The 25,266-nt window shown below is 55.6% G+C and overlaps 3 long non-coding RNA genes across 3 annotated transcripts; 2 read left to right on the plus strand and 1 right to left on the minus strand.

Moving 5' to 3' along the window:
• Positions 1 to 303: 303 nt before the first annotated feature.
• Positions 304 to 1,403, minus strand: LOC123605373. Its single transcript, XR_006715740.1, has 2 exons — positions 1,236 to 1,403; positions 304 to 547 (listed from the first exon to the last, which is right to left on the minus strand). It is a non-coding gene; the product is annotated as an uncharacterized LOC123605373 (long non-coding RNA).
• LOC123605371 lies at positions 832 to 3,507 on the plus strand. Its single transcript, XR_006715738.1, has 3 exons — positions 832 to 1,173; positions 2,688 to 2,778; positions 3,133 to 3,507. It is a non-coding gene; the product is annotated as an uncharacterized LOC123605371 (long non-coding RNA).
• A 3,125-nt stretch (positions 3,508 to 6,632) lies between these two features.
• On the plus strand, positions 6,633 to 16,303 carry LOC123605374. Its single transcript, XR_006715741.1, has 3 exons — positions 6,633 to 7,451; positions 12,721 to 14,126; positions 15,877 to 16,303. It is a non-coding gene; the product is annotated as an uncharacterized LOC123605374 (long non-coding RNA).
• Positions 16,304 to 25,266: the final 8,963 nt, after the last annotated feature.

Consider the following 25,266-nt stretch of genomic DNA (forward strand, 5'->3'; position numbering starts at 1 on the left):
AACAATGTCATAAGATTCTGCTGAAACAGTAGCCAGTATGAGGGTCCAGACAGCTTTCTTAGTTAGGCACAGAGATTAGCCACGGTTTAGGACACATTATTACCACAGGAGACAGGAAAGGGCCTATCTTCAGTCAGAAGACTAGGGAAAGTCTAAAAGCTGAAAAGAGAGAAACAAAGGGATTCGTCCTCTTATTTAAATAGCATTGAATCAGTTTGGCCACCGTTCCAGAGTTAAGAAAATTCTGCCTCTGGAAGAGAGACAAAGCTACAAATGCCCCCCATTTTGGTCCAAGACCTTTGCTTACGGACGCTCAGATTAGGAGCTTTTTTTTTTTCCCCCTGTAACATCACAAAGCAATTTTATATTCGTTTCTGCGTTTGTCTCCTCTTCTGGCCTGGGGCCTCCTTTCGAGGCCAGAGACCAGTCTAGCAGGTGCTTACTAAGGGGTTTTTGTGAATGAATGATTCATTTGCAACCTCTCCTTTGAGACTGGTCCTTTTAACTCCACCTTTTACGGATGGGAAACAGGCCAGAGAGGATCGCCCTGCAGGAGAACAAGTAAGGGACGGCTCTAGTCGTGTCGGCCATCCAAGATCCCCTCCACTCTCCTCTCGGCAGGACCTAAGGGACAGGCGCCCCGCTAAAGCCTCCGCAAACCTGAGAAAGGGCTGAGCCACAGAAGCAGCACCCGGACCGGTTTACCCGGTTCCAGGAACCTGGGGCGAGGTCCGCGCGTCCGAGCCGGGAAGGCGCAGGCCTAGGCCAGGCGGGGCGGGGCCTCGATCTCCGCCAGGAAGTGAGTCCTAGGCGGGGAGGTCGAGGTCAGTAACTACCACAACGCGGGGCGGAGCGATCGGGGTGTCAATCACAGACGGGGGCGGGATAGACGAGTTCACCTCGTCTCGCGCTCTTCCCCCGGGCCCCGCCCCTGCGCGCCGCACCGAGCGACTTCCAAGAACTCCCAGCGTAGTCAGTGACTTGGGCCACGCCCCTCGCCCCCCAAACCGGTCTCTTCCGGACCGGATTCCGCCCAGGCTCTCCGCGCGGGGCGCCCTCCCCCCCCCCCCCCCCCCGCCAAAGCACGCCCCACGGATGCGGGAGTTTAGGGGCCGGGACGGAAGGCGGAGGCCGCGCCGGGGCGTGTGGGGCTGGGGGCCTGATCCGAATCAGGTAAATCGCGGAAGGAGCGGGAGGGAAAGGGGCTGCCAGAGCTTGGGGTTCATGCTACCCACCGCTGTCGTGCAGGCTGCTGAAGCTCCCCACGTGTCCAGAGGAGCCCAGAACCCCACACCGGTGTCCACGGGGAACCAGAGCCCCCGCAGCAGTGTCTCGTGGCGCTCGGATCCACACACGTGTGCTCAGGGGGGTCCACACCTTCCCACCTGTGTCCACAATGGGTCTCACTAAGGCACCTGTTCTGTTCCCCCAGGCTCAGCCTGGAGGTTTATTCCGCCCACCTCGAAATTTGTGTCCAGGAGAGCTGAGCCCAAGGCCTAAGGCCCTCCACCTACATACCCAATCCGTCCCAAGATCGACCCCCTCTCCCCCAGCACGTTGTTGGCTCTCAGTGAAGAAATAACCTCAACAGGGGCGCCTGGGTGGCTCGGTCGGTCAAGCGTCCCACTTCGGCTCAGGTCATGATCTCACGGTTCGTGGGTTCGAGCCCCGCGTCGGGGCTCTGAGCTGACAACTCGGAGCCTGGAGCCTGCTTCGGATTCTGTGTCTCCCTCTCTCTGCCCCTTCCCGCTTGTGCTCTGTTTCTCTCGCTCTCAAAATTAAATAAACATTAAAAATAATAATAACCTAAACATTCACTGCGCCCCTCGCTCCTTCAGCTCCCTCCCGCACCTGGGCGGCTCCCCTGGCCCCCTGGGGACCTGCCTTTCCTCGCCCGCCGCCACCGACTGGCACCAATTAATTTCCTCCTCCGTCTGTCCACCCACATCTGGTGGCCAGCTGCTCGTCCTCGCCCTGCCCGCCCCCAGGGTCTCCCAGGGAATTGCTAACAGCCCTCCTCCTCCTAGCGCCCCTCAAACCCAGGACGCCCTACCAAAGCACCCGCTTCCTCCACCCCCCACTCGAGGCTGCTAATCAGAAAAAGCTGACGGGACCTGGAGAAGAGAAGATCTGAAATCCGATGGAGGAGGGGCGGGGTGTGAAACTTTCTGAACCAGAGATGGGGGGGGGAGCGGGGGCGGGGGGGGGGAAGCGGGGTGGAGGGAGGCAGGAGCTTCAGTTGTACCTAAAGGCTCGAGATCAAAGCTTTCTGGCTTCCAGATGGGGACCGCGGGGAGGGCTGCCCACTCGGGGGCAGGCAAGGCTGAGCACCCCCGCCCCTTCCTCGGAAAGCCCCCGGGGGATGTGGCGGTGACAGCTGTGCCCCAGCCCGCGCCCGGCGGGTTTCCTTTTCCTGTGCTCACTCTCCCGACTGGCTGGCCAGCAGCCTGGAGACACCAGTCCGGCCCTTTTGAAGGGGCTCCCCAGAGGGTCATCCTGGACGAGGGGGAGGGGACTGACAGAACAATGGGCTTCTGTAGCTGCTGGACGGCCAGGCGCTTCCTGTTAACCCTTCCCTCGGGGTGCAGCTTGGGGGAGCATCTCAGGGGCCTGGCCTGTGGAAAGGGAGCCGGAGGGGATTTGTCCACCGAGCTAGCAAACATGCAGCTCTTTTTCTCCCGTCCCAGGTCTTGTTTTCACAAATGATCAGAAAGGGCAAGGCGAATGCACCCCTTGCGGTCCTCAGTGGAGTGATAGAGCCTGGTTCTCTGCTCTCTGGTGAGCGGAGGGTTGTGCACCCCCCCCCCCCCCGGGGGTGGGGGACGGGGCATAGCTAGCCTGGGAGAATCCGCTGTGCTGAGGGCGGAGACATCCCAGGATCGCTGCCCTGCCAGATGAGCCGGAGGTCACGACCCCCCAGCCAGTTGGCTCCCTGGTCCGGGCCTCAGTTTCCCTGCTTGGGAAGTTCTTCCAAGGGCCTGAGAGGAGCCCAGCGTGATCCTAATGGGCCAGAGCGACCTGAGCTGGGGGTCTGGGAAACCTTTTGCTGTCTCTTGGAGCTCCGGGAAGATACGCTGGGGAATTAGCTGTTGTGTTCCTTGAGAATTCATGCGAAGTCTCTTCTGTTTACAGAGCTAGCCAGAGAGGTTCACCCTCAGGAGAGTCTGTGGGGCTCCAGGAGCTTCTGAGGGTCCCTGGAGCCCCAGCATCCGGCCCTGGAGGCTTTTGGGTAGTTACAGGCCAGATAACATGCCCTGTTCTAAGAAGAGACTGCACACAGTGATGCCTCCCACCCAGCCAGGTGCTGTGCCTGGCCGTCCCACATTCTCAGTTATCCATCACTGCAAGCCTAAATCAGAACTAAAGTAGGCCTGGGGCACCCAGGCGGCGCAGTCCGTGAAGCATCCGACGCTTGATCTCCGCTCAGGTCATGATCTCGCAGTTCGTGGGTTCGAGCCTCCTGTCAGTCTCTGCACTGATGGTGTGGAGCCTGCTTGGGATCCTCTCTCTCCTGCTCCCTGCCCCTCCCCGACTTGTGTGCTAGCAGGGCTCTCTGCTGTCTCGCTCGCTCTCTCTCAAAAGAAACAAAAAAATTAAAGTTGACACTTTCACTGGCCTCGTTTTACAGATGAGGGAATTAAGGCCTAGAGCAATCGTGTGTCTAGTAAAACAAAGTGCATTGTTTTTCTTTCTCTCCTGGATTGAGGGGGATGGGGTGGGGGGCAGGGGTCACGTAGAGGCCCTTGTCCACACCAGTGGACTTTTGCTTGTATATACCCAGTGGCTTATCTTCCATTCACTGATAAGGAAAGAGAGCTGGGGTGGGGTGGGGGTGGGGCGAGGGCCACGGGGCCCCCGGTCTCCCTGCCACCACTGGGCGGCCTTTTCTCTCTCTCCTTGCATCCTTGGCCCACCGCCCACCAGGTTGGTCCACCAAATGCCCTCTTCAGCTTTTTCACACCCACTTGCTGGGTGACTGTATCATTTTTTCCTCCCCTTTCTGACAGCAAAAACCTCCCCAAGGGCCAATAAGTGCACGTTCAACCCAAGGGCTTGAGGAGGATAAAGTTGGTTTGGGGGTTGGGGTGTTTTGTTTTGTTTTGTTCTTTTTTTTTTTTTTTTTTTTTTGTAATCATTATTTACTGAGCAAAACCAAACTTCTAGACTGCAAAGGCTGCTGCCAGGCCCCCTTGCTGGTGTCTGGGACAGGAAGTGGCTCACTGCTTTGCCTTTCAGACCGGAGGGCAGGCGGGGCGGGGGGGGGGGGGGGGGGGGGCGGGGGGGTGCCTGTTAGAGGCCCAGCAGCTGGGGTTCGGGCCCAGGCCAGCCTACCGCCAGCCAGCATCCACCTGAGGCCCCCTTCCCCTCTCCTCCCCCCCCTTCTGTGGCCCGCCCTTCCGGAATGAACCTTGTCCTGGCTTCTAGCCACCGCCACCCCACCGGGGAAGGCAAAGCAGGCCTGCAGTTAACCCACTGCCGAGTCCCTGCAGGCGGCAACTTTCAGACTCCTCGGGGTAGGGGGGGTAGAGGCGGGGGGGGGGGAGTCTCGAGACCCTTTCCCGCTCAGGCTCTGAATCCGAGCAGCGGCTGGAGTCTGCTGCACTGAGTTCCATGTATTCCCCAGCTACCCTCCAAATCCCCACGGACACTGCCTTATAAACAGTCACCGGAATTTTCAAAGGGGCCACATGTGGTTTGGGACAAGGCATTCTCTTCTGAGAGGGGTGGGTGTGAGGCCGGTTCTGAAGAAAACAGAGAAGCGGGCCGTGGGAACGGGGCCCCGCACTGGGACCACCGAAGCTTTCCTTTCAGCCGGGATGGGGGGGTGCGGGGTGGGGGGGGGGGATGTCTTCCCCTCTCCTGCTTTGCTTTGCGTCCCTGGCCTCTGTGGAGCCCCGGCTGCCATTTACAGGGCCCTTGGGGACGCTGTGCATCAATGGCTGCTTCCGGGCATCATCATATTTCCCTGTGCATCCCTCCTCTCTCCTTAGGCTTGCCCCTCTCTCTCATGACTGTTCATCGTGGGAGGGGTGTGGGCACACACATGCACAGTCTCCCAGCAGTTCCGCTGTGACTCAAGCCAGCCCTATCCCTGAAGGCTGGGAAGGCCAGAGCGAGGAGCCTCCCCCAGGGCCATGGCCCGAGCTTGGACCCGGGTTTCTGGTCGGCTGGGGAGAGCAGGCTCAGTCCCCTCAACACCGTGAGCTGAGTCTAGGCCCAGTGGGTTACCCACAGGCTCGCTCACGCACACACACGCGGCTCCGGAGAAATTCTCTGTCCCCGATTGTCCTAGATTACCCTAGTGTGCCTGTTCCCTGCTCTCAGTGACTTCCCCTCCTTGCAGCTGGCCTGTATGTTCTAGAAAGCTGGGGAAAGTTCCTCAGCTAGAAGGCTCCTGCCAGCCACACTCCAGGTTGGCCTGGCCTCACACACGCACGGGGCCATATGCTTCCCGCTTGGTGCTTGTGGCCAGCGTGAATCCTCCCTGAAACCTTCGCTCCAACTCTCTTGCACCTGAGCCCATCCTGTCCCGTTGCCATGGCATCCGTGGAACCCAGAAGCCAGATGGTCTTATGTCCCCTCCTGCCCCTTCCAGGCTCAGGCCCTCCTGAGCTCAGCAAGAGTTTACTCAGCACCCCTGTGTCCCCAACGCACATTAAGGCTGTGTGCCCAGTAGCGCATCTGTTGCCCCTAGTGACTCCGGAGACAGGCAGTGACAGCACTTATCCAAATCCAGCTGAGAAGTGTCAGGGGTTTTTTCTTTTAGTTTGTGTGTGTGTGTGTGTGTGTGTGTGTGTGTGTGGTTTGTTTACCTGTTTTTTAGTAAGCTCTATGCCCAACATGGGACTTGAACCCATGACCCCGAGATCAAGAGGCTCATGCTCTCCCCACTGAGCCAGCCAGGTGCCCCACGACAAATGTCAAATTCGAATTCAAGTCTGTGGGACTTGAAGCCTGAGGTCTTAAGAATGACAGCGAGATTGCCTGGCTGGCTCAGTCGGTACGTCATAGGATTCTTGATCTCGGGGCCGTGAGTTCGAGCACAGCGCCGGGGATAGAGATTACTTAAAGGAAAAAAAGAAAAAAAGGAGAATGACAACAACCATAGAAGCTAGTGCTTACTACTTAAAGTGCTCCACTCCCAGAGTCCTCACTGCTTGACTTATTATGGCATTCTCCTGGTTTCCCGTGGAGGAAACTGAGGCACCACGGGGTTAGATAGCCTTCCTCCTGCATATAGTCTTTACAGCTGAAAAGTGCGGTAGCCTGGATTCGAACCTGGGCACATGGCTAGCGTTTCTGGACTTTTTGTGGCCGGATGGTTCTCTGTGGTGGGGCTGCCTCGTGCATCGGAGGGTGTCGAGCATCAGCGGTGGCCTCCACCCACTAGGTGCCACCAGTGCCTCTTCGTGTAGTTGTGGCAGCCGAAAAACGTCCCCCAGCGTGGCTGAATGTTGGGGTGGAGTGGGTGAGGCATAGGCTCGCCACCCGCAGTCCACTGCCCTGCCTCTCCCCACTGTGTGTGTGTGTGTGTGTGTGTGTGTGTCTTTTCCCAAATACAGATGTGCAGTCAAACTTGGGGCCTTGGCTGGAGTCCTGGGCACGAAGGTGATTGGCAGGTTCTGGCATCTTGGGGAGGGGCCAGCAGGGCGACCTTTCTAGGCCACATCCGCTCTACCTGGAGACAGGGGTGCTGGCCTCCCCAGCCCCTGGTGGCTGGACTTGGGCAGTGCCCCAGGTGGGTGGCGACAGGCAGCCCTTCCTTCCTGGTTCCTAGGGCAGCAGACGTGGGAAGCCCCAACCTGGCCTCTGGATGTACTGAGTAGGTGCTGGGGTGTGTGCTCTGAGACCCAAGGCCCTTGTGGGCGTGGGGGAGAAACCAAGGCTAAAGTAGGTCTCCCCGCCCGCCCGCCTGCTGCCCTGACATCCCACCCAGCCCTGGCTCTGTGCCAGCGAATGCCGGAATGGTGACTCACGAAGCTGCGAGCAGAGGAGGGAAGCACTGTGCACGCTGGAAGGGAGGGGGGGGAGGCCCCCTCATTCTCAGCTTTCCCAGCATCCCCATCACGACCAGGACCCTTGAAGCCACATCTCAGACTGGTCACACTGGCTCCCTCCCTCCTCCTCTTCCTCCATGGCCCCCAACCTTCCACTTGGATTTTTGTTCTTGAGACTATGCTGGGCAGAAAGGCGGAAATGAGCGTGGGGTGTGGAATGTCCCTGAGGTTGGAATATATTTAGGCCTGGACGAGAGACTGTGTGTGTGGTACCCAGCAGACCTCAGCGTCGGCCTGGGCTGGGGAAGGGTGCACACAAGGAGTGAGGTCCCGGCTCCGAGCCAGCGCGGGAGGCTCCCATCTTCTCTCTTAGAGCTTCCTGGTTTCCCAACCGCCCTCCCCCACCCCTGCCCCGGAGCTGGAGAAGGAGTGGGAGGAACCCGAGGAGGCCCGGTAAGTGGAGGCACACCCAGCACGGGTGCCAGCCTAGATCGTTTACAGCTGAAAACCCAGGGCCCAGAGAGGTTAGTTGGCTTTCCCGAAGGTGCTCAGGACAGAAGCGAAGGTTCTGGGGTTTGCTTGCTGGCCAGCTGTGCCATTATTTGTGCATGCACGCACTCGTTCATGCAGCAAATACACGACCCCAGTCCCTGGCAGTCCAGAGGCACAACACGCAGGGCCGGCAGACTGGACCGGGGTCTCGAAACCACAGCCCGCGGGCCACATCCGCCCGTCCTCCTCACGGCCTTCTGGTTCAGAATGGTTTTTACATTATTAAACAGATGAAAGCAAGAGAAAAAGAGTATTCCATGAGACACAGAATCATAGGAAATTACAGTTTCGGCAGGTGTAAATTATGTGTATGCAGTCATGCCCACTCACGTCCATATTGTCTGCGGCTGTTTTTCTTCTTCTTCTTTTTTTAAAATCTTTTTATTTTTGAGAGAGAGAGAGAGAGAGAGAGACAGAGCATGAGCCGGGGACGGGGAGAGACGGAGGGAGACACAGAGAGACACAGAATCCGAAGCAGGCTCCGGGCTCCGAGCTGTCAGCACAGAGCCCGACGCGGGGCACCAACTCAGGAACCCGAGCCGTAGTCGGATGCTTAACTGACTGAGCCACCAGGCGCCCCTACACATATCTCTTGAAGACCCTGCTTTCAATTCTTTGGGGGCGTCGACCCAGAAGCGCCATTGCCGGGTCATATGGTGATTCTATTTTTAATTTTGGGGGGAACCAGCATGCTGTTTTCCAGGGTACCCGCACCGTTTTGTGTTGGTGGCAACAGTATGCAGGGGCTCTGATTTCTCCACATTCCCCACCGACGCCCGTTTGGGGTATTTTGATGGTGGCCACCACCATGGGTGGGAGGGCAGAGCACGGTTGTTGCCACAGAGACCCGCAAAGCCGAGCACGTTTTCTATCTGGCTCTTTGCAGAAATTTGCCAATCCCGGGGCGCCTGAGCGCTCAGTCGGTTGAGCATCAGTTGGTTGAGCATCAGTCGGTTGAGCATCCGACTTTGGCTCAGGTCATGATCTCAGAGTCTGTGAGTTCGAGCCCTGCGTCGGGCTCCGTCTGTGCTGACAGCCCAGAGCCTGGAGCCCGCTTCAGATTCTATGTCTCCCTCTCTCTCTGCCCCTTCCCTGCTAATGTTCTCTCTCTGTCTCAAAAATAAATAAAAAAAGAAAAAGAAAATTAAAAAAAAATGTTTAAAAAAAAAAAAGAAGTTTGTCAATCCCTGGACTGGGGGTCCAGAGGGTCCCCGTCTTTGGAGACCTTGTATGTACGTATGTATTTCTTTTCTTTCTTTTTTTTTTTTTAATGTTTTATTCATTTTTGAGACAGAGAGAGACAGAGCATGAACGGGGGAGGGGCAGAGAGAGAGGGAGACACAGAATCGGAAACAGGCTCCAGGCTCTGAGCCATCAGCCCAGAGCCCGACGCGGGGCTCGAACTCCCGGACCGCGAGATCGTGACCTGGCTGAAGTCGGACGCTTAACCGACTGCGCCACCCAGGTGCCCCTGTACGTATGTATTTCTATTTAAGTCCCAATCAGTTAACATATAGCATAATAATGATTTCAGGATTTAGTGATTCATCACTTACATGTAACACCCAGTGCCTGTCCCAGCAAGTGCCCTCCTTAATGCCCATCGCCCATTTAGCCCATCCCCCTACCCAACAGCCCGCCAGCACCCCTCAGGTTGTTCTGTTTTAAGAGTGTCTTATGGGGGGGCCCCTGGGTGGCTCATTCGGTTGAGCGTCTGGCTTCGGCTCAGGTCATGATGCCGCAGCCTGTGAGTTCGAGCCCCGCGTCGGGTTCTGTGCTGACAGCTCAGAGCCTGGTGCCTGCTTTGGATTCTCCCTCTCTCTCTCTGCCCCTCTCCCACTCATGCCTTGTCTCTCTCTCTCTCTCTCTCTCAAAAATAAATAATAAACGCTAAATTTTTTTTTAATTTAAAGAGTCTCTTATGGTTTGTGGAGACCTTGTTTCCTATCGGGGTGGGGGCCAGGCGGGGTTGAGTGGCCACAGACACTGTGAAGTCAGAGATAAACACTCTGAAGAAATACAATAGGGTTGTGAGAGAGGGAGAGAATTGTAGGGGACTGGGGAGAGTGGTGGCTGATTTGGGAAGGTGGTCAGGGAGAGCCTGTGGCAGGGGCACATTAGAATGTTCTGCTCCCCACCCCCCACCAGGAAGGGAGAGGTCTCTGTTTGTTGCAGTAAACAGCCCTCATCTGGTCTCTTGCAGCCTGTTTCTCCCGGGCAGCGGGGGTTCCTGGGAGTCCACAGGGGCCTTCAGGGACTCCCGTGTGTCTCCACTGGTGGAGGCCCGGCCCTCAGTGGCTGCTGCTCAGGAGGGTGGTGGCGTGTGTGGCTTCCGACTGTGGCCGTGACCGAGTGACGTGTCTGAGGGTTCGGGACGGCGTCTCTGGGCAGTTTGCCCTGGGGATTTGGAAGGTGACAGATGTGGGGGGCCGGGACAGGGGAGGAAGACAAGAGGGAGGCCGTCCCCGGCCGGTGACAGAGACTGAAGTGACCTGCCATCCTCCTCACCGCCACACTGAACTGGCAGAGGCGGGGCCAGGCTGGGCGCCTATACGTGGTTCCTTGATCCTTTCCAAGAGCTTGTCTTGTCGAGGGGCTTGTCAGATCCTGTCTGTTTCCTGTGCCTCTCCTTCCTCCGCCCTCCCCTCCCTGGCACTTGTCGGCGGGCTGGGAGCAGGTGGCCAGGGGGGCGGTGAGCCCCGTGGGACAGTGGGCCCATCCTTGCTGGCCTCACCTCCTGGGTTGTCTTGGGAGAATCCTGGCAGCCTCTTCCTCTGTCCCTTAGAGCTGGGCTTTACCTCTGGGACCTTTCCAGAAAACCACTAGGAGTTCAGGAAGGAGTCTATACCCCTCCCTCTGTTTCGCGGGGCTCCTCTGCCTTTGCATCCCTCTACCCCCCCAGCTGGGGCATTTGAGGCTCTCACCTTAGCCAGACAGCTTCTCAGTCACCCAAAACGGCAGTGCTGCGGAGGAAAGGTTCCTCAAAACGTTGATTCATTCATTTATTCCACCCACATTTGCTGAGCTCTCCGTTGTCATGTCCTTGCTGTACTGTTGTGTTTTTAATGTTTATTTATTTTTGAGCGCGCAAGCAGGGGAGGGGCAGAGGGAGGGGGACAGAGGATCTGAAGAAGGCTCTGCAGTGACAGCAGCGAGTGGGATGTGGGGCTCGAACTAACAAACCTTGAGATCATGACCTGAGCCGGAAGCAAGAGTCGGACACTTAACCTACTGAACAGCCCAGGTGGCTCTAAAATAAAATCTTAAAAAAAAAAAAAAAAAGAAAGAAAGAAAGAATGAATAAACAAATGTGGTCCCTCCATACTATGGACTATTATTTGGCCATAAAAAGGAATGAAGTTCTGACACATGCTCCCACGTGGATGAACCTTTATGTTCAAACACCTTATGTTCAAACACATTATGTTCAAAGCCAACCACAAGAGGCCACTATTGTGACGTCATTTACATGAAATATTCAATACAGGCAAATAGAGACAGAAAGTGGATTAGTGGTTGCCAGGGGCCCAGGAGGGGGGAATGGGGAGTGACTGCCTTTTTTTTTTTTTTTTTTAAAGTTTTTTGTTTATTTTGAGAGAGAGAGCACGTGCGCCAGTGGGGGAGGGCAGAGAGAGAGGGAGGGAGAGGGAGAATCCCAAGTAGGCCCCGAGCTGTCAGCGCAGAACTGGACGCGGGGCTCGAACTCAAGAACCCTGAGATCAGGACCTGAGCAGAAACCAAGAGTCAGTGCTCAATGGGCTGACTCACCCAGGCACCCCGGGGAGTGACTGCTTAACGGGTCCAGATTATTCCTTGGCGAGGCAGGGGGCTCAGAGGCGGGGCGGTGGGCATATTCTAGAACTAGATAGTGGCACTGGTTGCACAACATTGTGAAAGTCCCACGTGCCGCTGAATCATACGCTTTACAGCGGCTAAGGGTTAATTTTATGGTCTCTGAATTTTATCACAATTAAAAAAACAGAAGGAAGTCAGCAAGCTGGAAGTGTTTCACGCTTCTGCTCTGGCTTCAAATGAAAGGATTTACAGGGGTGTGTGGTGGGAGGCAGTGCTGCGCAGGAGTGAGGGGAAGGAGCCTGCCCTGTGCTAGGCCCTGCTCCTGCAGGAGCCTGAGGCTTCCCTCCTCCCAGACCTGTCTGCACAAGTGGAGGTGGCCTGGCCTTCGGCCTGTGTGTGTGGGGGGGGTGCATCGCGGGTGCCGGCCCCCTTGGAGCTCCTCAGAAACCGAGGTAGGTGGATGGTGGGGAGAGCGGAGCCACAGCATAGAGCAGGTGGCTAACAGGGGTCACCCAGGCGGGAGGGGAGATGGGGCAGGGCGGGGGGGAGGGGGCCTGGAATGATGACAGGGGTGTCTGGAGAAAGAGGCCTGTTGGTGTCCACAGAATGGGTCCTCCTATTCACTTGCTTATTAAAATCCTCCCCTGCGGATGGGGTGCCCGGGTGGCTCAGTCGGTGAAGCGTCCGACTTCGGCTCAGGTCATGATCTCACGGCTTGTGGGTTCGAGTCCCGCATCGGGCTCTGTGCTGATGGCTCAGAGCCTGGAGCTTGCTTCGGATTCTGTGTCTCTCTCTGCCCCTCCCTTTCTCACTATCTCTCTCTCTCTCAAAAATAAACATTTAAAAAATGTAAAAAAACAAAAAATTAATTAATTAATTTTTAAAAAGTAGTGTTGGGGCAGCTGGCTGGTTCAGCCCGTGGAGCATCCGACTTTGGCTCAGGTCATGCTGTTGCACTTAATGAGTTCAAGCCCTGCATCGGGCTCTGTACTGATGGCTCAGAGCCTGGAGCCTGCCTCAGATTCTGTGTCTCCCTCTCTCTCTGCCCCTCCTCTGCTCATGCTCTGTCTCTGTCTCTCAAAAATAAATAAATGTAAAAAAAGAATTAAAAAAACAAAAAATAAACCATGAAATCACAACCTGAGCTGAAGCCAGATGCTTAGCGTGCCACCCATGGGCCCCCCACCCCCCCAACCTTCTAATATCATTACTTTGGGGGTTAGGATTTCCAGGTGTGAGTCTGGGGGCGGGGACATACTTATTTAGACCATCAGGGGGCGCAAGTACCTTCACTCTCCTTGTTCACTCAGAGAGGTCGGTCCACACACCTTCCCAGGCGACCCGTCACCAGTTTTCCAATCATTTTCCTTTCAAGTCATTGACCTTCCGGCTGCAGCCCACGAACCAGCATATGATTGCACATCGGCTATTTCTCCCTCCAACGGAAATGAACAGCCAGGTGCGCTGTTTGAGCCGGGAGGCTGGGAGGATTGCCCTTCACAACTGTCCTTCCAGGGTGTCCTGGGAAGGGACAGAGGTACTGCCGCTCCCTGCTTCCAGCGGCTGCGCGCGCCTCGTGCCGAACCATCTGTAGCCGGAGCCTGAATGTTCTCTGATCCTAAGAAACCCCTCCCATGAAGCTATGGGTGCAGGATGGGAGACAGAAGGACTCTGCACCACGGGACCTTTTGCTTATAGCAATGTGGGTCTATGTTATCTTTTAAAAAAATTTTAATCTTCATTTATTTTTGAGAGAGAGAGAGAGCGCCAGAGTGCGAGTCGGGGAGGAACAGAGAAAGAGGGAGACACAGCATCTGAAGCAGGCTCCAGGCTCCGAGCTGTCAGCACAGAGCCCGTCGCGGGGCTCGAACTCACGAACCGCGAGATCATGACCGGAGCCGAAGTCGGATGCTTCGCCGACTGAGCCATCCCAGGCGCCCCTCTATTATCTTCATGACGCTTTTTAAAGCCCCGGATCATCCTTCCAGACTCCCTGCTATGGTATTAGAAGGCGCAGATGTGGGGGCAAGAGGTGGCGTTGGGACCATCCGCAGCCCTCATTTGCTAAATGCAGCCTGCTTCCTGTTTCTGCACAGCCTGCGAGTCGAGAATGGCCTTTTCGTTTTTAAATGGTTGGGGAAAAAAAAAAAAAAAAACCCACCACGATGTGAAAATTATATGCAGTTCAGATTTCAGTATCCAAGGGGGTTGGAGGGATAGGACAGATGTTGTTGAAGGGTACAACTTGGCAACGAGTAGAAAATAAGTCCTGAAGAGCTAACGCAGGGTAGAGTGGATATATACAACAATATCATAACCATCAGATTTGCTAAGAGACCAGAACTCTTGATCGTTGCAACTCCGACCAGGAGATGATAATTCCACGATGCGATACGGGTGCTAGTTATCGCTCCGATGGCAATCGTATTCCAACAGCTAAATGCATCAGATTCACATCTCGGACTCCTCGAATTCACACGGTGTTCCCTGGCAAATGTATTTCCGTGGACTAACTCCGTGTCCGCAGATAAAGTTTTATCGACACACAGCTGCGCCCGTTCATTTCCCTGTCGGCTGTGGCGGCCTTTATTCGAAGTGGCAGAGTTGAATCACTGCAACGGAGACTGCCTGCCTGGCCCCTCGAAGCCGAAAAGAAAAAATACTTCCTGTCTGGCCTTCCCCCCCCAAGAAGTTCGCAGACCCCTGCTCTACAGGGCCTGAGAACCGAGCGTCAACCCGCCTCTGACTCAGGGCTTCCGGGGACGTTGCCTCAGTGCACCGGTGGGTGGCGTTTGCGTGGAGTGGCTCGGGGACACACAGGGACCGATAATCATGCCGGGAAGGGGAGGCTAGGACGGTCCTCAGGGGGTGGGGGGACATCTGGGCCTTCAAATTGGAGTGGGATTGAACAACGGGATGGGGCAGGAGGGGGGCGGGCACAGCCGGGACATGCGGTGAGGGTTCCAGCCCCAACAGAACCACCCCAAGAGCCACGGCCCATCTAACCAGCCGCCACGTCCCCTCTACTGACCCAGTGTTTTCCCTTTTCCTCAGCCTTTCCCTGCCCTCGCCTGCTGTCACCTCCCTCGCTGGGTGCTATTCGCTGTCACTGCCTTGGGTCTAGAGACAGGTCCGCAGCCAGTGGGTTTGCCTGCCCTCCCCACTCCCTCCCTCCCTCCCTTCCCTTCCATTTCTTTCCTTTCCTTCCTTCTTTCCTTTCTTTTTCTTTCTTTTGGCAAAACACATGTAACATTAAATCAACCTGTGTGTCTGTTTTTTTTTTTTTAATTTTTTTTAACTTTTTTTTTTTTTTTTTTTCAGACAGAGAGAGACAGAGCATGAACGGGGGAGGGGCAGAGAGAGGGAGACACAGAATCTGAAACAGGCTCGGCTCCAGGCTCTGAGCTGTCAGCACAGAGCCCGACGCGGGGCTCGAACTCACAGACCGTGAGATCATGACCTGAGCCGAAGTCGGACGCTTAACTGACCAAGCCACCCAGGTGCCCCTCAACCTGTGTGTCTGTATGTTTGTATGTGAGCTCAACGCCCAACATGAGGCTTGAACTCGCGACCTTGAGATCAAGAGTCTCACGCTGTCACAGCCTGAGTTAGCCAGGCGCCCCTAAATTAGCCATTTTAAAGTGGATGATTGCCTGGCATTTAGTACGTTCACCACCACATTTTGTGCCTGGCTTCTTTCAGTTAGCGTGGTTTTGAGATTCATCCACGTTGTATGATGTAGCAAAACTTTGTTCTTAAAAAAGCTAAACTAAAATAAAACTAAACCTTTTTGCCTGTTTAAAAAAAAAAAAAGACAAATTGGATAATAAATTCAGAGAGAAAAAAAACTTTGTTCTTTTTTTAAAAGTTTATTTATTTTTAATGTTTGTTTATTTTTGAGAGAGAGACAGAGCGCGAGCAGGGGAGGGGCAGAGTGAGAGGGAGACACGGAATCCGAAGCAGGCTCCAGGCTCTGGGTTGTCAGCACAGAGCCCGACGCGGGGCTCGAACCCACGAACTGTGAGATCATGACCTGAGCCGAAGTCGGACGCTTCACCGACTCAGCCACCCAGGCGCCCCTACTTTTTAAAATTGTCATAAAAGACACATAGGATTTACCATTTGAACCATTCTTAAGTGAAAGTTCAGTGGCTTTGCGTATATTCTCCTTGTCACGCAGCCCTCCCCACCATCCATCCCCAGCACCTTTTCATCTTCCCAAACTGAAACTCTGTCCCCGTTAAACGCGAGTCCCCCACTCCCTCCCCACCCTCTGGTAATCACCCGATCCACTCTCTGTCCATAAGTCAGTGGAAGTCCGAGCATGCCAGTCCTCCTGAGCCTTCGGTGGCTCCCTACTGCCCTCAGGATAAAGACCCGATAGTCCCGAGGAGGATGCACGTTGCATCCTGGTCCTCTCAGTGTGCTCCTTCTCCGTCTCATGGACACTTCCCCTTCCCTTTCTGAGGAAGGCCGGCTGCCTCCCAGCAGTCGTTATTTCCATGCTTTCTCTTTGGGTTTGTTGGTGTAGGTCTCTTGATGTGCTTTGTGCCTCCTCCATCTGACCGTGAGCCCATGAGATATGGACAGTGGCCGTCTTACTCACTACTGGGCATGCCCTCACTGCTCCTGGACCTGTGCCCGACACACAGCTGGTGTTCAACATATAGGAGAAGGACTGGCAGAAAGCAGGGAGTGGTCAGCCGTGGGGGGGGGGGGAGCGGGAGAGGACTGAGGGGGGAGGTGGCGGGTGGTGTTGTATCCCTGGCCACCGGACGTGTGGGGGCCAGTCCCGGGCTGGAGCCCTGTGGGACCAGCAGCCAGGAGCAGGATGTCCTTGTGTCCTCAGTGAGGTAAGTTCCTGGGGCAGGTTTGACTCGCCTTGGCTCAGGGCATCCGCACCATTTGCAACTTCTTTCTTTTTATAACAAGATTTAATTTTTTTTTTTTTTTTTTTTTTTTGAGAGAGAGCAAGAGAGAGAGAGAGCACGAACCTGGGAGGGGCAGAGAGAGAGAGAGAGAGAGAGAAAGACAGAGGATCCAAAGCAGGCTTTGCCCTGACAGCAGCAAGCGCCAAGTGGGGCTTGAACTCACGGAACTGTGAGATCATGACCGGAGCCGAAGCGGGACGCTCAACAGCCTGAGCCACCCAGGCGCCCCACAATTTGCCATTTCCAGGGCCCGGTGTGGGCCAAGGAGAGGGGCCTGGATAAAGTCAGACTTGGCTTTCCCCCAGCTGGCTGGCCTCCTTCTGCCTGACGCTAAATGCCAGCTTGTCGCCGTGTCACACGCTGCGCCCCTTCGGGGCGTGCGTTTGCAGTGCTCAGGGCCCTACGGGGGCGGTATCTCTCCGCCAGCCAGTGGCCATTCCCCACCCCTGCGCCCGCCCCCTCCCCCCCCCACCCCGGTTCTTTTTATATCTCACATTTACAGAAAGCCTAAACATCTGAGCCCTTGAGGGAAGGGGCGGGGAGGCAGGGAGGCGGGGGTGGGGGCGGTGGGGGAGGGGCGGGGCGGGGAGGATGTCTGAACCTAGCGCGGAGGGAGGCTGGCTGGGTCAGGGGCGGCCACTGGCTTCCTTCCATCAGTCCCGGAGCATCAGATGGTGCTGAGCTATATTTAAAGGCTGCTTTCTCCGCCTCCACTGCGGGGTCCTCACCAGGATGGATGAGTCAGAGGAAGGCCTGGCGTGGCCCCCCCAGGCCCGGCGGGTCTGCCCCGAGAAAGCTGGGAACACCGCCCCAAGAAGCAACCCTGTAACAGCCCCCGGCTGGGTCCCTGTTGACCCGAGGTCTCCCTTGCCCCGGCTGCCTTCTTTCTCCCAGCCCTGCCCGGGCTCTGCACCAGGGGACAAGACCAGTGCATGACCCGCCGACTCAGGGGAACCCACAGGCCAGCAATGGCTCCCGGGTCTTAGGCACTGGCCTCTGCGGCCGGCGTCTCCTGCCGGATGCCCAAGCCCCCTGCGCCCCCGACCCCGGAGGCACGCGGCCTCCTTCTCTTGCTCCACAGCATCATCGACCCGCACGCACACACATCCTTCCTCTCTCGCTATTCTATTGATTGGAAGGCTGAGGTCCCCGGTGGGGACGTATCTCAGTCAGCGCCGGCCGCTCTAACAACCGTCCGAGGGACGTAAGGGCGACAGACGTTTGTTTCTCACGGTTCTGGGGGCTGGGAGTCCAAGATCAAGGCACCAGCAGGTGGAGCAGACGGTGAGAGCCCTCGCCCCGGTTCACAGACGGCAACTGCTCATCGTACCCCCACCTGGCGGAAGGGCCGAGGGAGGGCTCCGGAGTCTCCTTCGCAAGGGCCCGGTTCTGTTCAGGAGGGGTCTCCTTGGTGGCCTGAACACCTCCCAGAGGCCCTCTCATCATACTGTCACCTTGGGGGTTAGGGCATCAACATATGAATGCGGGTTACAGCAACATAGGACATTCGTAGCAGGACACGTGCCTGTGTGGGTGAGGCCGAGCAGTGGAACAGGTAGCCACAGGTGACAGAACAGGGATTGGAGGACAGCCTGTCCCACCCTAGCTGTGCCGGCATCACCTGCCTACCCCAGGCCGAGCCCACTGGCGGGGGCATCCGGCATCCTGCCCCGGACCCCCTCCCCGGGGAACTGCTGGCACAACAGAGCTCAAGAATGACCCCAGGAGGGGCGCCTGGGTGGCTCAGTTGGTGAAGCGTCCGACTTCAGCTCAGGTCATGACCTCGAGGTCCGTGGGTTCGAGCCCCGCGTCGGGCTCTGTGCGGACAGCTCGGAGCCTGGAGCCTGCTTCCGATTCTGCGTCTCCCCCTGTCTCTCTACCTCTTCCCCGCTCGTGCTCTGTCTCTGTCTCTCAAAAATAAATAAAAAATGTTATAAACATAACAAAGAAAGCAGATTAGGGGTTGCGAGAGGCTGAGAGAGGGAGAAATGGGCAGCGACTGCTCATGGGGACAGGGTTTATTCTGAAATCACACAGAGGTGATAGCTGCATAAGACTGTGGGTGTACTAGGTGCCATGGAATTGAACACTTTATTTATTTTTTATTTTTTTTTAAGGTTTATTTATTTTTGAGACAGAGAGAGACAGAGCATGAACGGGGAGGGTCAGAGAGAGAGGGAGACACAGAATCCCAAGCAGGCTCCAGGCTCTGAGCCATCAGCCCAGAGCCCCACGCAGGGCTCGAACTCACGGACCGCGAGATCGTGACCTGAGCCGAAGTCGGACGCTTAACTGACTGAGCCACCCAGGCGCCCCTGAACACTTTATTTTTATCTATTTATTTTTTGCATTTAAATGTTTATTTAGGGGCGCCTGGGTGGCGCAGTCGGTTAAGCGTCCGACTTCAGCCAGGTCACGATCTCGCGGTCCATGAGTTCGAGCCCCGCGTCGGACTCTGGGCTGATGGCTCAGAGCCTGGAGCCTGTTTCCGATTCTGTGTCTCCCTCTCTCTCTGCCCCTCCCCCGTTCATGCTCTGTCTCTCTCTGTCTCAAAAATAAAAATAAACGTTGAAAAAAAATTTTTTTCTTTAAAAAAAAATGTTTATTTATTTTTGAGGGGGGGCAGGGCAGAGAGAGAGGGGGACAGAGGATCCGAAGCGGCCTCTGCAGGGACAGCAGCGAGCCTGATGTGGGGCTCGAACTCACGGACCATGAGATCAGGACCTGAGCCAAAGTCGACGCACAACCGACTGAGCCACCCAGGCGCCCCAGAACTGAACCCTTTAAATGGTTAATTTTCAGTTATGTGAGTTTCACCTCAACTTGAAAAACCTGAAAAAAAAAATCACCTGTTCTTTTTTACTTTTTTCAATGTGGCAACTAGAAAATTGCAATGTGACTGTTTTCAGACTGCTGCTGGATGGCCCGGCCTAGACCACTGTGCCTCCAGGGGAATCCGGTCACATATGCGTCCTCTGCTCAGCAGGTGAAAAACCCCAGGACCCTGCTGACCCAGAGCAGGGCAGGGAGGAGCTGTAGTCACAGGGAGGCTGAGGTAGGGAGAAGAAACTGTCTATCCACCGGGGGACTTTTGATTGTCTTGTGTTCCCGAGGTGGCAGGACCGCGCTGTCCCTGCCGGTGGGGAGGTGTGGCAGATAGAGACTGGTGCCATACCTTGACCCACCTTGGGCTTTTGGCCACCTGAACTTCAAAGACCTGGAGACTGTAGTTCCTGGTTGGTGGCTTAGTGGTTTGCACCCCCAGTGGTCCTGTCCGCAGGGAGGCAGCACTTGGGAGAGGTTTAGGATGAGAGGGGACAAGCGTACTGGGAAAGGGGGCACGACAAGTGCCAGCCAGGAAGGGTGTGTCCTCACCCTCTGGGAGGCCACAGGGCTGACTGGAGGGAAACCAGCTGGGTGCACTTTTAAGGTTCCCCTCCCCCCGCCCCCCATGTGACTTCGGGCGAGATCTTGGACAAGGGATTGAACCTTTCTGACCCTTAGTTTTCTGACCTGCAAATACCTTCCTCGTCTCCTCCTCTTAGCCAGCCCCTCCCCGCACCGTGCTCCCGGAGCTCCTCTGCAGCCCTCCCGCCTCCCCAGGGCTCTTCCTGAGAAGGAGGAGGCTCACAGGGCCTCCAGCGCCAGCAGCCTCTCCAGCCCCCAAACGCTATAGGTCTTTCCTGAGCCATCTACTCTGTTCCAAGCAATCGGTAGAAAGTCTTTTCCATAGAGCGGCCGGGCATTTACATCCGTATTGTCCCTGCTGGTCCAGCTCCTGTCTCCGGAGCCGCGAGTAGGGGTACTGTTGTGCCCCTCACTCCCACCCCAGTGCCTCTACTCCTGCCTGCACCCCCAGCTTAGCGCCTCTCCCCGCAGATTCCCTGAGGGGTCTACCCCGCCACGCCCTGGCCGTTCGCCGACCGGCCTCTAGGTGGCGCTGCCTATCTGGTGCCTATCTGCCTACCTGCCCGCGTCCCGCCCGCGCAACCTCAGCTCGACCCAAGGCTCCCCTGGGCCTTCTTGGGGGCCAGGAGCTGGGGCTGGAGGTTGGAGATGCGGACCTTAACAAGGCCCAGACTTTGTTTTTTTTTTGGGGGGGGGGCTCTGAGTCTCATTTGGTTGTCCAGTTGATCGATTATTATAATATAGTCTTTGATCCCACGGGGAAATGTGGGGCTCCGGAAGCTTTTTTTTTTTTTTTTTTTTTTTTTGAGAAGAAGTCATCTGGATGCCTTTAAAAACTGTTTCCACATGGCAGAAGCAGTCATGAATTTTGGAGAATTCAGTAAAATACCAAAGTCTACACAGCTCTCTGTGGCGCGCCTTCCCAGCCCCCGTTGGAAGGAACCAGTGTCCGCAGCGGGCGTATCCCCCCCCAGATCATTTTTTTTTTTTTTTTTTTTTACAGGAGAAATGCAGTCTCGGAGAATAAGCTGGGCAGGGCGAGGCCTTCTTTACGTTCAAGGGCTGGAGCAGGGCAGCGGGGGGGAGGGCTGGGTCTGCGCAGACCGCGTGGGAGGCTGGGGGGCGGGGGTAGAGCTCTGGAAAGCTCGCAGGGCCCGATGTGGTGGGCACGTTGGGTGGAGCGCAGAGGGGCTCGGGCTGCTATTCCGGGCAGGGACGGGAGGCCAGATGGAGCGTGGGTATCACGTTCAGCAGATGGGGCTGTCATGGCAGATCCAGGGCAGGGGTGGAACGAGAGCGGCTCCGTGCCCAGCCCCTCTGAAGACTACTCCGGCCAGCAGCCCTTGTCTGCTCATGCCCCGTTCAGGCCATCTTCGTCCGTTTGGGCTGCCACGACAGAAGACCACGGACCGGGGGCTTGTAAGCCACGGAGAGTTATTGTTCACCGCTCTGGAGGCACCAGCAGATGCGGCGTCTGGTGGGGCCTGCTTGCCTCTTAGCTCAGAGACACCATCTCCTCGCTTTTCCCACATGCTGGAAGGGGCGAGAGCTCTCCCGGGGCTCTTTCATAAGGGCATTAATCCAGGTGGCCTGGGCGGGGGGGGGGGGGGGGGGGGGGGGGGGGGCGGTGCTCAGTCGACTCTTGGCTTTGGCTCAGGTCACGATCTCGGGGTACGTGGGATCGAGCTCCGAGTCGGGCTCTGCGCTGACAGCTGGGAGCCTGCTTGGGATTCTCTCTCTCTCTGCCCCTCCCACACTTGTGCACGTGAGGGCATGCACGCGCGCGCGGGCTCTCTCAAAATAAATAAACATTGAAAATAAAACAAAATCTTTAGGTGTGTCTGGGTGACCCGGTCAGTTGAGCGATCGACTTCGGCCCAGGTCATCATCTCGTGGTTCGTGAGTTCGAGCCCCACGTGGGGCTCTGTGTTGACAGCTCAGAGCCTGGAGCCTGCTTTGGATTCTGTGTCTCCCTCGATCTCTGCTCTCTCTCTCTCAAAAACAAATAAACCTTAAAAAATTAAATAAAATCTTTTTAAAAATCTTCTTATGAATGATAAAAGACACTCCTGTGACTTGGGAAATCCCAAGGATTTTAAGAGCTCTGTACCAGGAACTGGGGACAGAGACCAAATATATTTCTCATCAAACCACAGGGACCTTGTCTGGAAATCAGGGCTTTGCAGATGTAATTCAGGTAAGGGCAGGGATGAGATCATACTGCATTGAGGAGGGGGGTGGGCTAAATCCAGGCGAAGTGTCCTCGTAAGAGAAAGAGACACAGGGACAAGGCCAGGTGAAGACAGAGACAGAGGCGCAGTGATGTAGCCACAAGTCAAGGAACGCCTAAGGGTTGCCACCAGCCACCGAAAGCTGGACGGGAGATATGGATGGACAGCTTCTCCTTCAGGACCTTTGGTGAGAGCCACCCTGCCGACACCTTGATTTCTGGACTTCTTGCCTCCTGAGTTGTGAGACAAGAAATTTCTGTTGTTTTAAGCCACTCAGCCTGCGGCGGTTTGTTACAGCTCTCTTAGGAGAGTAATATTGCTACTATTTAATGTTTTTAAAGCCATCTGTTCTCCTTTTTCTACTTATGTGTGTTTTTTAATCATTTTTTTTTAAAGAATTTTCTTTTTTTGAAACAGCGCATTTATTTCGCGCGCGTAAGAGAGAGCACACGAGCCGGAGGAGGGCAGAGAGAGAGGGAGAGAGAGAATCCCAAGCAAGCTCCCCGTGGTCAGCGAGGAGCCCGACACAGGGCTTGAACTCACGAACTGTGAGATCGTGACCTGAGGTGAAATCAAGAGTCCGATGCTCCACCGACTGAGCCACCCAGGCGCCCCTCTCCTTGTGTGTTTCACCACTCTAAGCACCGGTCTCTAAGATGCTGGCGTTGCTCTGTAGGTGAGGCTTTTCCAACGTTTATTTATTTTTGGGACAGAGAGAGACAGAGCATGAACGGGGGAGGGGCAGAGAGAGGGAGACACAGAATCGGAAACAGGCTCCAGGCTCTGAGCCGTCAGCCCAGAGCCCGACGTGGGGCTCGAACTCACGGACCGTGAGATCGTGACCTGGCTGAAGTCGGACGCTCAACCGACTGAGCCACCCAGGCGCCCCAGGTGAGGCTTTTCCAAATGCATGGTGACATAAGACACAGGCTGAGCGTCGTGTCCTCGTCCTCCTTCCGGTTTCTTCCCTAAAACCAGGCCTTTACCTCCATGCTGCACAGCGATCCTGAGGAGCCAGCAGTCCCCATCGTGGGGTGCTCTGGTCGGCAGCCACCCACAGATCTGACTTTCCCACAAGTCTTCGAGCCAAGTGCTGTCACCCATCCACACCTGCCAGTCCTTTGATGGCAGCTGCTGGGGGTCAGATAGGTGCCACCCCCAAATACGCCGCTTTAGGATGATGTTGAGCTGAAGGCAAGTGAAATGCAAAAGAGCTCTCTGTCCTCCTGTTTTCTACCTAAAAGCAGGGCATCAATTTCCTTTTAAGAAGGTGACAGAAAGTTCCCGTTTTGAAGGTGTCCCCTTTTCTCCTGTGTCGGGAAGAGAAGAGTGACTCATCACTGAAGATGGCGAGGCACCAGGATGAGTCTGTATAAACAAACCTTAGGAAACCTTACAAAAATAATCCTTATCTTCCATTAGTTTCCACCATATATTTCCTAGTCATTTCCCCATAATTTATCATCCCTGCAAGCCCCAACTCCCTTTTCTTTGTTAAAATGGTATATAAACCCCTGAGTCGAATCACTCTTTTGAATTTCACCGCTTTTCTGCGCGCGCGTAAATATTAATAAAAATTGTGTGCCTTTTTTCCCGTTAATCCGTCATTTCTCAGTTTAATTCACAGGCCTCGGTCACTGACTCTAAGAGGGTAGAGGAAATGTTTTGCCTCCCTGACACAGTAGTAGGCCCCCATTTCACAGACAGAACATTGAGGCTCAGAGAGAGAACAGGGGGAAGCTTTAGACTGTAGCGAAGCAGTTCCTTTCAGCCCTGAGGATGTCTGGATCTCTCAGATCATTGTCCCCAGGTAGGAGGCTGCCCAAGGCATTTGCAGGGTATACTTGGCTTTCAGAGTCCCCATTTCCCTGCCCCTTCTGCAGCCTTCCAGATGACGTGGCTGAGGCCAGAGACTGAGGGGATGTGAGACCAGGGCTTAAGCCAAGCCACCCTCTGCCTCTTCCCCTCCTGATTCCCTCCCTCCGAGTCTCCTGGGCAACTTACATTTGCCCCAGCCTGAAGGTGTGGGTGATGGAGGCCTGGGTCCAGCCTCCCTGCACGCAGCCTCAGGTTTGGGCCCAGGGGCTGTGGGGGGCTCCGGCAGGGGGACTTGTTCCCTTGTGGACAGATGGCTGCGGTTTCCCTGGTTCCAGAGGGAATTGCACGGGACAAATGTGCCGAACAGCTTCAGCACCACGGGAGGTGGGCCTTTGCCAGAGGCCAGCCCTGCCTCGGGCAGACAGCTGGCCTCGACGTCTGTAGGGGGTTGTGACTGGCTTCCTACCTGGTTAGGAAGTGAAAGCCCTCTTTCGCTTTTTGTTGGACCGGTCACTTCCTAGATGTCATTATTGTGGAGGGAGCTCGGCCTGCCTTGCCATTTGGAGGCCTTCTCAGGCTGCCTGCTCAGCCTTCTTTGCCCAAGGTAAGCTCGAGGGTCGAGGTCTGGAGGAAGGCCTGTCGAACTTTCTGCTTTGGTGCTATGGAAATAATGGCTCAGGTGGGACGGGTGACACTCTGAGAACAGCAGGTCTCAAAGGGGTCCGGGCCCCTGGGGCGGGGGATATCTGTAACTATTACCCACATAAAGAGACGTGCTTTGGAGTCCTTGATAATTTTCTTAAGAATGTAAAGGGGCGTTGACACCAAAAAGTTTGGGAACCACTTACGTAGGACAAGGGCCCAATCTGGTCCACTGTCTGTATTTATAAATAAAGTGGGTTTTTTTTTAACGTTTTCTTTATTTTTTTTTCTTTTTTTTTTTTAATTTTTTTTTTTTAACGTTTATTCATTTTTGAGACAGAGAGAGACACAGCACGAACGGGGGAGGGGCAGAGAGAGAGGAGACACAGAATCGGAAACAGGCTCCAGGCTCTGAGCCATCAGCCCAGAGCCCGACGCGGGGCTCAAACTCACGGACCGCGAGATCGTGACCTGAGCTGAAGTCGGCCGCTTAACCGACTGAGCCACCCAGGCGCCCCTTATTTATTTTTGAGAGAGAGAGAGAGAGAGAGAGAGAGCGCGCGCGCGCGCGCGCGCTCAAGTGGGGGAGGGGCAAGGAGACACGGGACCCGGAAGCAGACGCCAGGCTCTGAGCTGTCAGCACAGATCCCCACGCGGGGCTCGAACCCAGGAGCTGGGAGATGTTGGCCTGAGCTGCAGTCGGATGCTTAACTGACTGAGCCATCCAGGCGCTCCTGTAAGTGAAGTTTTATCCGAAGACAGCCACATTCACTTGTTCGCATGTTATCTCTGGCTGCTTCCCTGGTACGGTGGCAGGTGGAGGGGTCGCCACAGAGACTATCTGGGTCCCAAAGCTGAAAATATTACTCTGATCCTTTAGGAAAAAGTTCG

The sequence above is a fragment of the Leopardus geoffroyi genome, chromosome A2, assembly GCF_018350155.1.
Source record: "Leopardus geoffroyi isolate Oge1 chromosome A2, O.geoffroyi_Oge1_pat1.0, whole genome shotgun sequence".
Classification (NCBI taxonomy): Eukaryota; Metazoa; Chordata; class Mammalia; order Carnivora; family Felidae; genus Leopardus; species Leopardus geoffroyi.